We start from the raw sequence: 13,041 nt of genomic DNA, 5'->3' as shown, positions 1-13,041 counted from the left end.
AGAGCTCAACTATCAATGCAAACCAAAACCTGTCATTGGGTAAGATTATACAGTATGTGTTGCTTTCTCCGACTGTCAAATCAAACACAGTGCTTCTGCTCCTCATTATTTGGCTGTGGCCTGGGAGTAATGCATATTTGAACTAACAGGGCAGGCAGGGGTCAATAATCCAGAACAGTGGGGTAAGATACAAAAACGTCAGGCAGTCACAGGTTCAGGGCAGGCAGAACGGTCAAAAACGGGAAGGACTAGAAAACAGGAGCAAGAAACAGGCAGGAGCAGGGAAACAAACACTTGTAGGTTTTACGAACACAATGAAATGGCAACAGACAAACAGAGAACACAGGTATAAATGCACAGGGGGAAGCTGGGCGACACCTGGAGGGGGGTGGGGACAAGCACAAGACAGGTGAAACAGATCAGTGTGTGACAGTATAGTGTCTTAGCTTACACATTTTACAGCTTATCTCAAGTGGTACGATCTCATTCTGAAGGGATTTCTTAATTAATGTTTAGAAAATTGGAGAAGTCCGTAAGGGATTAGAGTAATCTCTAAACAAAAGCATCTATTAAGATATTAACGTAACGTTAATTAGTCCAGTTCCGTATCACATTATATGCAACTGGAAAGCCATCAAAGTATCCATCAACAAGGTTATTTGCACATGATGATGTCTTTCCAATCCAATACAGATTGCATTTTCCATGCTCAGTCTGAGAGCAACAAGATCCCCCTAAATATCTGATATTTCAGAACCTGATTCGGAGAGAAAGGGAAAGTGTTTTTCGTAGTCGTCTCTGGAATATAAAGTGTTGAAAAATGCCATAGAAGAATTGGAACCTTGTTCATAAAGAGCTAACATCAATTGTAGTAGTTCCTACAGATAGTTTACCATTCCCGACAAGTTTTACCTTGTAACAAGTGCCGACTTTATGTCATTGTACCATATAGTGAGTGCATTCTAACTATAATGTCAAATATGGTGGAAGCACTGTATAGTAGTTGCCGTCAAAGTGCCACAAGCAACCATTTGATGTCTTTGCGATGATGGCTTGACAGCCGTGTCTCACTGTGTTTTCCACTTGAAGTATTCCAGTAGGAGTAGAATACACATGGAAAGAAAAAAGAAGACATATGTTTGAAGGAAGGATGGTAAACTTAGATCTCTTTAGCAATATGTTTATAACTTCTTCAAATAAAGAAATGGAAGAGTTGTGGGGAATCCAAGGGGGATTCCTTAAAGATTCAATCCTGACAGGTGCAGTATTCAGTATCAACATTATTTATTTTATTTACTAAGCTTAATCCATTGAGAAATGGGAAGATATCTCACTGTACTCCAGGCAAACGACATCTGCTCTGTAATTCTGAAATGTATTGCAACATACAACTCAAAGACACAAGCTTTATGGCAGAGTAATGTCCTCATTTAAAATAATGGCTTCACCCTCCCTAATATAAAATGATAGTTGCAGCACTGCCATGCAAAACCATGATTCAAAATACTTGTTTTTGAGCTAAATGAACAAGCTGAGGGAGCCATCAGTTTCCTGTCCGTTCTCTTCATGGTCATATGAATCACTAATACGCCCAACAGAATGAGAATGGGCTGTGTCCATTATGGAAAATAACCTCATCCCTTTATCTGACACATTTCGAAAGGCCGATATTGTCCATCAATTTGAACATAAAGTCATAAATGCCAGAAAAAGTGGAATAGACTGACAAATTCCTTTTGTGTGCTGTGAATCCTAATGATCATTCAAACGGCCTGGGTTATACAGTGCATGTGGAGGGAAGCAGAGGAATTCATCACTCCAGTTATTGGTCAGGCAGAGACTCAATGGCTGCATCCCAAATGGCACCCTATTCCCGCCCTCACGCTCCCTGTTAAAAAGTGGTACACTACTGTATAAAGGGAATGGGGTGCCATTTGGGATGCATCCAATGTTTCACTTTTGTATGTGGGTGAGCCTGACAAGCAGCAAGCTATAGGGTAGCAAGGTGAAAGATGCGGTTTTTATTCGATGATATTACCACTGGATAGCCTTGGCTTGTCCGGTGGTTGGTTAGAATGCGTAAGTACATGTTAAGAAGATGTGTTTTTTGATGTGGGCATAATGTAGTGTCTAACCACAAATGAAATCAGCAAGTACAGTGCCTCCTTGTGTCAGATGAAAGTAGGTAACCATAAGGGCATAACATCTCTGATTGCCTTGTACCTGATATGTAAGTAAGGCAGTTATATACTGACCACTGCTTATTCTGTTTTCCAAAAAAAGGGACGTAGTGTTTGTCAGAGCACCAAAGTGCACCATAACTGCATGTGATCATATGACGACAACAGAGTCATCTGGTAAGGTTTTTTCACTAGAAGTTCCTCTGGCGTAATGTCCATGTCAATAAATAATTATGCAGGATATCTATCGAGATAGAAAGCAATTAAATAATTGACTACTACCATTAACAAACAAAGCATTTAACACTGAACACACTAAGGGATCCATCAATCCAAATACCTATTGCTACATCACATGCATTTCAAATTGATAGTATGAATAGATGTGACACCGTGAGCCTGATGTGTAAAACAATTGAGCCGTTGAATGTGCTAAACTAACACCGTAATGCCAAAGCTAATGTTATCAAACTAATTTGGTGTTGGCTCTGGGAGCCCGAGGTAGTTCACTCAGGATCATTGAGCACTGTAATGTCCTGAGCCCGTCAGTGCACTGCAAATTTACTCACTTGCATTATGCCAAAAGTAGCACATGGGATAATAGAAGCTCCAGCCCCCATAACAATTGCAGGTCTCACCCAGTTGGGCTTTGTAAAAAAAAGTGTCTTCATTGCAGTGATTTGATAGGATACCTCATGTCAGCTGCATGGGTAGACAACTTGCCTAGAGCATAAGTAGGAAGTCTCTGCATAGTTTAAATTAGCACAGTATCCCAATAATATAAATACCAGGAGCTGTCCATGGTAGATTTAGGGATATGGACCATAATTGCACAATAAAAGGTACCATCCATAATTAAAATACCTGGTATTTAACCAAAAAATATGTAGTGTATTGATGGATATGTGAAATGATTGACTTTCTGTTAAATAAAACACTAATCTTATTTTCTTGTGATTGTTTCTCAATTTCTTAGACGAATTCAAGGCCTTCATGAAAAAACTACCAACAGACCGTTTTTTAAACACATCCTTGGTATTCAAGTTTTGGGCAGCAGATGCAACTCTCCAGAGGCGCTACATCCAATTGGAGAGCAGCACCAATTTGATTCTTGGGAAAGCCCAGAAGATTGTGAGGAAACTATTCAGTCTGAGCAAGCGATGTCCCAAACTGCCAAGGATCAGCCTCCCAAGAGAAAGGTATGATAATGGGAACATCATTTGAACATTTGAACATCTTACACCTACATTAAATTACATTAATTATTACATAGAACCACTTACAACCACTTCATGGCATTTTATCACCACTTTGTGTCCTCTTTTATATCAAGTAATTTGACCAAGCAAAGTTATTTTATTTGGGTCAGGTCTTAATATTTTTCCCTATAGTTAAAATAGTACACCCTTAATCACATATACATGGCTGAGTTGTCTGTCATTTAGAGGCAATTTGGTATCTGATGCTGTGCGAAAACCAGGCCAAGCATCTGAAATGAAATAGAGACAAAGCTGTTTAGTGTCTCCATCCTGATTGAAGGGGTCTGGGTGATGTGAGGTCTGCGGTGGCATGTCTGTAATCAAGTGCTCTTAGAGACAACAGGTTGGTGTGAACCACTTGCCCCCTGAACACCCACATTTCTGTGATAAGCGCTACCTCTGGCTGTCATTCACTCATTAAACTCTGTTCAAACAAATAACAACAATCTATTCAGCTCAGCTGAGCCAGAAGATTTCTACATCATCATCATCATGTGCTATATAATCCCTCATTTTGGAATGCATGTCTGCGGAAAGGAATAAGTTGCATATTTCAGCTTTACGTAGTGCAATTCCCAATACAGAACCAGTTGAGGAAAACTCGTCTTTGCAGAACCAACTCCAACATAGTGCTTAGTAGAAAGTTACAGCAAAGTACTCAATTGTTAATTTATTTACAATATTTGTGGTTTTTTCCCTCAAATGTTGTTGCACCAAAAATATCTCATCCTACCAATGCTTGTACATAATTCATGAACACAGACTTAAGCTCAAATCCACTTTATAGTGAACATTAAGTATAGCACGTCAAATCTAATAGAATCAAAGAATACATTAGCTATGACATATTAGTACTTAAAAGAACAATCCTTCATAAATATGTTGTGCCGGTTCTGGAACATGATATGCATAACTCTGGAAGACACCTATCCTCCAGAGTAAACTGAACAGGTGGAAGAAGGATCTTCTGCGTAGGGTTCTTGGTGTTCTTCTGAATCCCTAAGACCAACGCCCACATCAATCATTATTTGGCACTCACTAAATGGGATGATGTTAAGTGAAAGTTAGAACATCGTCTTCACTTATGTCCTTTATGCACTCTTCCTCTATCCTTTCTAAAGGCTACAATAGTGTTAGTCAAAGGAAAAGTAATTTGATTAATGATTGAATGCATTTATTGATAATGAAGGGCACTTACAAAGCTTTTTAAGTAAAGATGATTCCAAAGTCAAATTATGTTTTTGAAAATAATTATGTTAATCTTAATAACAAATGTGACTACTGATGTTTGCGGAGAACACATTACGCAAATGTCTCCCTTCTTGTTACGGATTAGCTTATTTCATTTACCTAATATTGTGCTCTTTTCTCTTTTCTCTTTAGGACACCAGGATATTGGCTGAACAGGGCCCAGTCACTCCTGTACTGCAATGAGCATGGAGTCCTGGGCACGTTTTCAGAGGAGGTGCAGAGCTGCACCTGCACTGCAGAGCACAGTAGTGCCTGCCAGGGGACAGTACCCTGTGTGGTCGGAGAGGGGTCATCCTGCCTCTCATGTGCCCCAGACAACATCACACGCTGTGGCTCCTGCCACCTTGGCAACATCCTGCACCTGGGCTCTTGTCGGCCCAACATAGCAAACTCTCTGGACCACTACCTGAACATTGACTTTGACATGCCGGATGCAGAGTTCAAGTACCTGCTCCAGCGGCTGGACAGTCGCATGGAAGTCCATGCCATCTACATCAGCAATGACGTGCGTCTGGGCAGCTGGTTCAACCCAGCCTGGAGGAAACGCATGCTTCTCACTCTAAAGAGCAACAAAAACAAATCCAACCTCATTCATATGCTAATGGGAATCTCATTCCAGATCTGCTCTACTAAAAACAGTACCCTGGAGCCTGTGCCTGCCATCTATGTCAACCCATTTGGGGGTAGCCACTCAGAGAGTTGGTTCATGCCTGTCAGCCAGCAGGACTTCCCAGACTGGGAAAGAACTAAGGTGGATGCCTCTCTGCAGTGCTACAACTGGACATTGATGCTGGGCACCAAGTGGAAGTCCTTCTTCGAGACGGTGCACATTTACCTGCGCAGCCGCATCCTGACCGATGACCCCACCGTCAACGAGACCCTTTTCTACGAGCCCCTGGACCTGGACGACCACACGTCCAACCTGGGCTACATGAAGATCAACAGTCTCAAGGTGTTCGGCTACAGCATGCACTTTGACCCCGAGGGCATCAAAGACCTGATTCTGCAGTTGGACTACCCTTACACGCAAGGCACCCAGGACGCAGCCTTTCATATGCTGCTGGAGATGAGAGACCGCATCAACCGGCTCTCCCCGCCTGGATTGCAGCCATTGGACCTCTTTTCATGTCTGCTCCGCCACAGGCTCAAGCTCTCCACCAGCGAGGTGGTGCGCATCCGAGACTCCCTCCAGATTTTCAACTCCAAGCTGCCCAATTCCTCAGAGGCAGAGCTGGGCCAGTTGTGCAGCTAGCTCAGTCTAAATTAGAGTCCAGAGAGTGCTGTGCTGCTGGTTACTCTTCAGTCAGTTGCCAATTTATCCATCTGGTTTGGAAAACATGTACATATATTTCTCTGAGATGTCTAGAGCATCCCTATACACTGGCTGACAGAGCTTGGAGTGTGTTGGCTCTGTTGGATGTGGAGTGATGTCATGACAACAGATTTTGCTTTGCACAGATAGAGTTTTTAATATAAAGAGCGAGGAACTGAGTTTGGAAAATAATTGCTCTGGATTGTTCATCTGTTGGCAGGAAGTTGAGGAAACAGAAGAGGATTTCCCTTTCTAACGTTTTTTTCTTTGGTTACAGAATTATTTCATTTAAAAGAGTCTGATGGGCTGAATGAGTTGATTATGCTTAAAGGGATAGTTCAACCAAATTACAAAATGACACATTGTGGTTTCCTTACCCTGTAAGCAGTCTACGGACAAGGTATGACAGCAATCCAATCCACCTTGTCAATAGACTGCTTACAGGGTAAGGAAACCAATGTGTCATTTTGTAATTTGGGTGAACTATCCCTTTAACGGTTTATTATGATAATCATCCCCAAAAATGTTATCCTTGCCTTTCCATTTTATCTGGCATTCAAAATCCTGTAAAATATGTATTTGTGCTTAAAATTTGGTTGGGAAGCCCAATAGTAAATATTTCTATTTATTTATTCAGCAACATTACTATACCAAAAGAAGCTGAACGTAGTGGCAAAATGAATGGTTAAAATGTCTTAAATGTTGAAATGTCTTTTTGAGAGGATTTCAAAAGGTCTGTGGATACAGCTGTGTACATATTGCTCCATCTAAATCTAGATGTGGAAAGTACACATTGCTTTTTAGATAACCAAGTGCAAAGACCAAAAAAATATTTGTAACAAAATAAAATCATGCCTTATGATGGAGAATCAATGTTCAGACAAAAAGCACATTCAGCTGAGTGTTTCATTTTCAGGCTAGATCTTTTGAATATACAGTTGAAGTCGGAAGTTACATACACTTAGGTTGGAGTCATTAAAACTCGTTTTTCAACCACTCCACAAATTTCTTGTTAACCAACTATAGTTTTGGCAAGTTGGTTAGGACATCTACTTTGCGCATGACACAAGTACATAATTCACTGTATCACAATTCCAGTGGGTCAGAAGTTTACATACACTAAGTTGGCTGTGCCTTTAAACAGCTTGGAAAATTACAGGAAATGATGTCATGGCTTTGGAAGCTTCTGATAGGCTAATTGACATAATTTGAGTCAATTGAAGGTATACCTGTGGATGTATTTCAAGGCCTACCTTTAAACTCATTGCCTCTTTGCTTGACATCATGGGAAAATCAAAATATCTCAGCCAAGACCTCAGAAAAACAATTGTAGACCTCCACAAGAGAAATTTCCAAACGCCTGAAGGTACCACGTTCATCTGTACAAACAATAGTACGCAAGTACAAACACCATGGGACCACGCAGTCGTCATACCACTCAGGAAGGAGACGTGTTCTGTCTCCTAGAAATGAACATACTTTGGTGTGAAAAGTGCGAATCAATCCCAGAACAACAGCAATTGACACTGTGAAGATGCTGGAGGAAACAGGCACAAAAGTATCTATATCCACAGTAAAACGAGTCCTATATCGACATAACCTGAAAGGTTGCTCAGCAAGGAAGAAGCCACTGCTCCAAAACCGCCATAAAAAAGACAGACTACGGTTTGCAACTCACATGGTGACAAATATCGTACTTTTTGGAGAAATGTCCTCTGGTCTGATGAAACAAAAATAGAACTGTTTGGCCATAATGACCATCGTTATGTTGGGAGGAAAAGGGGGGAGGCTTGCAAGCTGAAGAACATCATCCGAACTGTGAAGCACGGGGGTGGCAGCATCATGGTGTGGGGGTGCTTTGCTGCAGGAGGGACTGGTGCACTTCACAAAATAGATGGCATCAAGAAGATGGAAATTATGTGGATATATTGAAGCAACATCTCAAGACATCAGTCAGGAAGTAATATCTTGGTTGCAAATGGTTCTTTCAAATGGACAATGACCCCAAGCATGCTTCCAAAGTTGGGGCAAAATGGCTTAAGGACAACAAAGTCAAGGTATTGGAGCGGCCATCACAAAGCCCTGACCTCAATCCTATAGAAAGTTTGTGTGCAGAACTGAAAAAGCGTGTGTGAGCAAGGAGGCCTACGAACCTGACTCAGCTCTGTCAGGAGGAATGGGCCAACATTCACCCAACTTATTGTGGGAAGCTTGTGGAAGGCTATCTGAAACGTTTGACCCAAGTGAAACAATTGAAAGGAAATGCTACCAAATACTAATTGAGTGTATGTAAACTTCTGACCCACTGGGAATGTGATGAAATAAATAAAAGCTGAAATAAATCATTCTCTCTATTATTCTGACATTTCACATTATTAAAATAAAGTGGTGATCCTAACTGACCTAAGACAGGGAATTTGTACAAGGGTTAAATGTCAGGAATTGTAAAAAACTGAGTTTAAATGTATTTGGCTAAGGTGTATGTAAACTTCTGAATTCAACTGTATTTTGCAAACATAACACCACATTTTTGGAATAGGCCAACTGTATTTGCATTCTAATGAGTACACCGTATTGTGGATCTTACCTGTAAATGTCAGTCACAATTCCAGTTCAAAGGTGTTTTTTAGCTCAAACCTTTATTCATTTTTTTCACGATAGGCCTACGTGTTGGAACTCAAATGAATATGTGCTGGAGGACATACGTTTTTGTTGGTATAATATTCTATCTGGATATGTTTGAAATATTTTATACTGATTGTGATGGTTCAACAATTTGCCGTACTGTTATGGTATCTCCATTTCATATGTTAAAGTACTATTTGGTCTTTCATTATCTACAAAACCTACACCTTGAGTGAAAAATTACTGTCATAAATCTACTACTGGAATAGCTGTGTTTCTAGGATTTATCAATTGTACCATTTGACAAGAGTGAACAAGGAACCTTTGGTCTTGACAAAGACATATTTAAATGTCCCTCTTCACAGTACGAATCCTCTGTGTCTCTAATATATAAAGTGCAGCATTTGCAAGGTAAGATAAAAAAAAACATTTACAAGGTTGTCACAGAGCTTGGGAACCAAACACACATTGTCACATCACATAAAACTCACTGTGCCTCTGAACAACCTGGGAAAAACCTCAGACTATTTTAATAAGATGGGAGTCACAAACACAGAGTTTATAAATAAAAGTGATTTATCTTGGTGTCATCAAAAAAATCAGCACTCGCCCTTCAGCTAATCGCCAGGACAGTGGAGGAAACCCAATCAATCAAGGAGGGTCTATTATGCTGTGTAAACTTTTCAAACATTCCCACAAGAAAGGGAGTTGGCTATTTTTCTCCGATGATTTATGATGTTTTGAGAGTCCAATAACTGCATTAATGTTGTGGAATTGCTGAAATAAAATGAGGTGTTGTGCTTGGATTCTTTTTTGCCTGTACATGTGTAGGTCATGTAGTAAAGTCATCAATTACCATTTGAATTATGAGTTTGGGGAAATGTTAGAAATACAAATTGTCTGGAGAATAGATTGTTGATGAGAGAGAGAGGGAGAGAGAGAGAGGGAGAGAGAGAGACTATGAACATTATCAACAACATATAAATGTACTATTGCAATTTCATTACTATGAACATTATCATATAATAGAGACATTAAACTTTTCACTCCACTGCACATCCACTTGCATATCAGTCTGAAATCTAAGCCAAGGAATGCATAAACTCTCCTTGACCTGATTGGCTAGCCTCTCATTACATGATAAATAGTATTCACTGAGTACAGCAGAGGATTTCAAAGAGCATTTATTTGCCATTTTGTTTATTTCTGTTTGTTGCCTCTGACGGCCTCAGTCCGTAAGACAGTAACTGACAGTTAAGCATGGCTGGCAGCACACGGCACTTATCATACCACCCAGATGTTCTTCTTTCTGACTTTGTATTCTTTTATGTCAATCAGTGGTGTGCATTTCCTTAATTTCTTCCCATTCGGCCAAATTGTACTTCTTTTTACATTTGCTGCACTTCATTGTTAGTGGCGGTCGTCCTTGAGCTTTTTATGGCCACCATGTACCTAGCTGGAAAGCCCTTTTCATGTGTGCTCTATCTAGTTTTCATTGGTGATAGGATGCCTGGTATGTAAATATCCCTGTGGAAATAAATGGCCTTCTGTAATGCCAACACTGTCACTTAGCAGTGGCCTGTTTGCCTGGTGTGCAAGTCTTGGGACTGGTGCCAACGTCCTTAGGCCTCAGAAAGGGATGACCTCACTATTATGGTTTATTACTCTGGTTATTTGATATGTGGGGGACATCTTTCTTTCCACATGTAGACCGACCTTAGCTTTTCAATGGATAATGATATGAGAGAATGGCACCACTATAAGAAGTGTAATCATTACAGTTTGATTTTAATATCATCTTTAGCTGAATTTATTTAATTCAATTTTGAATGTTGTCCGAATTGCTTTTATCAAAATCAAACTAAAATACCTTTCAGAAGACTTACACACAGGATAAAGGTAATAGTTACATGGTTAAAAGATTTGAACAAGTTGTAATTACTTACAATTATCAATGATATACTGTATCTCTGATACAACTTGAGTTATAAATTGTTCCTATATTTCTACCATGTTACTACTACCTACTCCTTTATATTGTGCTGTAAAGTACATTACTTATGGGGTTGATGCCAAAAGCTTTCCGAGAGCCATTCGAGAAATAAGCAACAAACTCTCTGTATGTCAAAACTAAATTAACAGCTTACTGTTTCAAACAGAATTAACCCAAGCAGTTTTCTGTACAGTATGAAAAGTAATTGTCTTTGGGAAAATTAACAAATATTTCCTAAATGCCTTCAACTTCCGTACATTTATAGAATGAGATGTGGTTTTGCCCCTAAAAGCTACAAATGTCCAGAACCAAAGTGCTGAATGTAAATATTCTTGGGTTGACTACATCCACTTTTATCAGACACTACTTCACACAGCTCAATCAAGAATATTAAATATCTAATCAGAATCTGGATGAAATAATTATATTTGATGATATGACAATGTTTTATGTATTTGTATCTGTACATATGACGTGCTACATAAACAAACATACTGATATGTCTACTGGTTGGCTCTGTTAAGAACCGTTTACAGTCCTTTCAGAAAGCATTCATACACCTTGAGTTATTCCACATGTTGTTCTGTTACAGCCTGAATTCAAAAAAAAAATAATAATCTTTATCTGACCCATCTACACACAATACCCCATTATGACAAATTGAAGACATGTTTTTATACATTTTAACAAAATGTATTGAAAATGAAATATAGAAATATCTCATTTACATAAGTATTCATACCCCTGAGTCAGTACATGTTAGAATCACCTTTGGCAGTGATTACAACTGTGAGTCTTTCTGGGTAAGTCTCTAAGAGCTTTGCACTCCTGGATTGTACAATATTTGCACATTATTATTAAAAAAATTCTTCAAGCTCTGTCAAGTTGGTTGTTGATCAAGACAGCCATGTTCATGTCTTGCCATAGATTTTCAAGCCAATTTAAGTAAAACTATAACTATGCCACTCAGGACCATTCAATGTCATCTTGGTAAGCAACTCATGTGTATATTTGGCCTTGTGTTTTAAGTTATTGTCCTGCTGAGAGGTGAATTTGTATCCCAGTGTCTGTTGGAAAGCAGACAACCAGGTTTTCCTCCAGGATTTTTCCTATTCTTAGCTCTATTCCATTTATTTTTATCCTGGTCCTTGTCGATGACAAGCATACCCATACCATGATGCAGCCACCACCATACTTGAAAATATTTAGAGGGGTACTCAGTGATGTGTTGCGTAGGATTTCCCCCAAACATAACTCTTTGTATTCAGGACATAAAGTTAATTTCTTTGCCAGATTTTTTGCAGTTTAGTGCCTTAGGATGCATATTCTGTACTGGCTTCCTTCTTTTCACTCTGTCATCTAGGTTAGTATTGTGGAGTAACTACAATGTTGTTGATGCATCCTCAGTTTTTTCCAGCCATGTAACTGTTTTAAAGTCACCATTGGCCTCATGGTGAAATCCCTAAGGGGTTTTCTTCCTCTCCAGCAACTGAGCTAGGAAGGACACCTGTATCTATGTAGTAATTGGGTGTATTGATACAATATCCAAAGTGTAATTAATAACTTCACCATGCTCAAATGGGTATTTACCCATCTACCAATAGGTGCCCTTCTTTGTGAGGTATTGGAAAACCTCCCTGGTCTTTGTGGTTGACTCTATTTGAAATTCACTGCTCGACTGAGGGACCTTATAGATAATTGTATATGTGGGGTACAGAGATGAGCTAGTCATTCAAAGATCATGTTAAACACTATTATTACACACAGAGTGAGTCCATGCAATGTATTATGTGACTTGTTAAGTATACTTGTACTCCTGAACTTATTTAGGCTTGCCATAACACAGGGGTTGAATACTTATTGACTCAATACATTTCAGCTTTTCATTTTTTATTAATTTGTAAAACATTCTAAAAACATAATTCTACTTTGACGTTATGGGATATTGTGTGTAGGCCAGTGACACAAAATCTAAATGTAATCTATTTTAAATTCAGTCTGTAACACAACACAATGTTGAAAGTCAAGGGATGTGAATACTTTCTGAAGGCACTGTAACTTTTTATTCTTATTGTTTGATCAAAAAGATTTGTTTCTCTCAATGTTTAACAGGATGTAAATGTTCTTATATTAAATAGTAAAAAGAAGACTCACTAAGTTTGCATTGATTTGTATTCCGTCGATATAAAAACTAAAACTTGAATGCACAGTATTTCAAATATGCATTCCGGGGGTGGGGGGGGTTACCTTTTGGCAGTTGCTTAAGTGTTCTGATAATGATATTAAATTCTGAGTAGTATTGATGTGTTGCTATTGCAATGTTACTCTGCATGGAGAGGCAAACTTTACCTTGGACTGTTGCCATGGATACAACCACAAGTCAATATGTATGTATTAGTAGCTGACAAATGTATGATCTGG

At 39.2% G+C, this 13,041-nt stretch overlaps 1 pseudogene; it reads left to right on the top strand.

Annotated features, from left to right (window-relative positions):
• The window catches only part of LOC111956380 (BMP/retinoic acid-inducible neural-specific protein 3-like), a 97,159-nt pseudogene extending 84,390 nt beyond the window's left edge, over positions 1-12,769 (top strand).
• The last annotated feature ends 272 nt before the right edge of the window (positions 12,770-13,041 follow it).

This window comes from Salvelinus sp. IW2-2015, linkage group LG32 (genome assembly GCF_002910315.2).
Source record: "Salvelinus sp. IW2-2015 linkage group LG32, ASM291031v2, whole genome shotgun sequence".
NCBI lineage: Eukaryota > Metazoa > Chordata > Actinopteri > Salmoniformes > Salmonidae > Salvelinus > Salvelinus sp. IW2-2015.
This window is presented reverse-complemented; position numbering and strand designations above follow the sequence as displayed.